The following is a 3,149-nucleotide window of genomic DNA, read 5'->3' on the forward strand; positions in this document are numbered from 1 at the left end:
CTGGCTTCAACTGTGACTGAAGGAAGCCATGTGAGCTTTTATAATAGTTGTTTAGGGACAATAACATATGACCTCTGATTTCTTTTGCTGAGGTCCAACAAGAATAGATGTTGACTCAATACAATTTTTTTTTTCCAGACTACTACCAGAGATGTTATGAAGATCTGGACAAAACCAAAGGACAGTCTTAGGTAGGGATTTGTAGTATGGTAAATATTTTTTAAGCATCTGTTCAGATGAATGAATGAGTGCACCAAATTTGTACCTCTGATTTCCGGGCTCAGTTCTATGGTTTGGGTGTTGAACTTTCCCCAAAGGGACTTGATTTTGATTTTGCATAAACCAAGTAGAGCAACTAACCACGTTCAGGGGGAATGGGCAGTGGTTCTCAAGCCCCAGCTGCACATTAGCATCGCCTGGGGAGTTTTAACTCCTAGTGTCTTAGCCACCTCCCACAGCAATGAAATTGGAATTTCGGGTGGACCAGACATCAGTATTTCTTAAAGCCCTTCTGGTGATTCCAATGTCCACCCAGTTTTGGGAATCACTGAATTCTATACAACACATATTAAAAAAAGAAATGTTATAAAGCAGAAGGGTAGTTACCTGAAACTGGGGCAGGAGAATGGTAAAAGGGAAGATGTTGATCACAGTGTACAAAATTTCAGTTAGACTATGGAATGTTTTAGTGATCTGTTGCACTACATGGTGGCCAGAGTTAATAATAATGTATTGTGTATTTCAACACATTCATAATGTATATAATTCATTTATATTTGCAAAAATAAATTCTAAGATGATATGTACCTATAAATATGTAGATATATAATATCTTATATATATTTAAACAAATATAGGTGTACATGTTTATGTTTTCATAAATAATTTCCAAGGAGATAATAAGCTATAGATACAGAGATATATAATATGTAGTATATTAAAATAATGTATTATATATTGCTAATATGGATTTTTAACATTCTCACCCCTAAAATTGATATATTGGTGAGGTGAAGAGTATGTCAGTTAGTGTGCTTAAACCTTTCTATAGCATATACATGGATCAAAACATCACACTGGGATTCTCTGCGCTTCTCCCTGGTGAGCTGCGAGACCCGTGTGTCTGCTCCTTGGCTTCTTTCACTGGATGGCCCCCAAACACCAATCTTCGCTCTGGTCTCAAATGAAGAAACCCAAACTGCCTTCCACCCCAAGGAACCAGATTCATCGGCCTCTCTGGGCTTGCTGAAGGGTGAAAAAGAACAAGAAGCAATTTAACATATTGATGAAATACAAAATGAAAGAGAGACTTAATGAACAAGTCAGTGAGGAGATACTGAAAGAACAGAAATATAACAAACTCTGCCAACCATTTTTTCAGAAGAGGTCAGAATTGATTGCCCAAATCCCAAAATTTGGGGTAACAACATTTGCCAACCATCCACAAGTGTCTGCGCTGCTTGGGGAGAAGATGAAGAGGTGCTGCATTATTTGATGAGAGTTGAAGTGACAGAATTGGAAGATATCAAATCAGGTTACAGAATAGATTTTTATTTTAGAAAATAAAGTTCTCTCCAAAGGATTTCATCTGAATGAGAGTGGTGATCCCTCTTCAAAGTCCACTGAAATCAAATGGAAATCTGGAAAGAATCTGATGAAATGTTCAAGTCAAATGTTGAAGCAAGCCAGCAGGAAGAGGCAGCATGAAGAACCAGAGAGCTTCTTTACCTGGTTTACTGACCATTCTGGTGCAGGTGCAGATGAGTTAGGAGAAGTCAAAAATGATATTTGGCCAAATCCATTGCAGTACTACTTGTTTCCTGATATGGATGATGAAGACAGGGAAGGAGAAGGAGAAGGAGGAGGAGGAGGAGGAGGAGGAGGAGGAGGAGGAGGAGGAGAAGAAGAAAGAGGAGGAGGAGGAGGAGGATCGGAAGGTATTGATGAAGGAGGAGATGAAGATGAAAGTGAAGATGGAGATGATGAAGGGGAGGAAGGAAAGGACAATGAAAGAGAAGATGAACACTAATTGAACACTGATGAATTCCTACCTTTTTTTTTTCTTTTTAAAATTTTTATTCTTCCCTTCTTTTTTAAAACATTCAGTCCCTTGGAGCAAGTTGCAGTCTTTCCCCCACTCCCCCACCTTGTGCTCAGTCACCCTGTTCTTGAGGTCTTTCCTCAACTTATTTTGGGGGGGAATACCTTGAGCAGAGTATAATGGGAAAAGAATCTCTACACCCCTCGGTTCTGAATTCATTCTTATCCCTTCCTGTCTCAAAACAAAAAACAAAAAACTGTATGGAATCAACACCCCCATGTACTGTGGGAATAAAGAAAAACCTCTGCTCCCTTCACTCTGCTGGAAGCTGGAGGGTGCTAGGCCCCTGGGTAGTAATCCATAGAATTCTAGTTGTTTTCCTCCCTTCTCTGTATATTGGGCTCACAGATTGCACTGTGTCTCTATGTGAATATGGACAATTAGCATTTACCAACATGTATCTGTCTACTTTTTCTTGTTTAAAAAAAGAAAAAAAAAAAACTTAAAAAAATGGAGTTATAGAAGGTCAGCAAAGGGTGGATTTGAGATGTTTGGGTAGGTTAAGTGGGCATTTTGACAACATGGTTTCTCCTTTGGCATGTTTAATGGTGATGTTTAACAGACCTCCTTGCAGTTTAAGATGACACTTTTAAAATAAAATTCTCTCCTAATGATGACTCGAGCCCTGCCACTCGATGGGAAAATCAGCAGAACCTGTAGAATCTAATTTGGAATTGACATTCTCCATTGTAATTTTGTTTGTTTATTTTTAAATTTTCTTTTTTGTTTTCACTGGAAAGGAAAGATGACTCAGTCTTAAACATTAAATGTGTACAAGTTGCTTTGTTACAATAAAACTAAATGTGTAAAAAACACACACTGTACCCCATTAAAATATATAATTATTTGTCATTAAAATAAGTTAAAAATAAAATAAATAAAATAAATGTCAGACAGTTGTAAAAAGTTCTTATCAATAATAGTTTAATCTAACCCTGTTTTTTTTTTTTCTTTTCGTTTTTTTGTTTGTTTGTTTGTTTCCTTGCAGGATTAGATAGAAAACACAGTGAGGCTCTTGTTGGAGGCAGAAGCTATTTATGGAAAATAG

The 3,149-nt window shown here is 37.3% G+C and overlaps 1 pseudogene across 1 annotated transcript; it reads left to right on the top strand.

Moving 5' to 3' along the window:
- Window positions 1–1,147: 1,147 nt before the first annotated feature.
- On the top strand, window positions 1,148–2,029 carry LOC306655706 (protein SET-like; annotated as a pseudogene). Its single transcript has one exon. The product of its transcript is annotated as a protein SET-like (transcript).
- Window positions 2,030–3,149: the final 1,120 nt, after the last annotated feature.

This window comes from Sciurus vulgaris, assembly GCF_902686455.1.
Source record: "Sciurus vulgaris genome assembly, chromosome: 3".
NCBI lineage: Eukaryota > Metazoa > Chordata > Mammalia > Rodentia > Sciuridae > Sciurus > Sciurus vulgaris.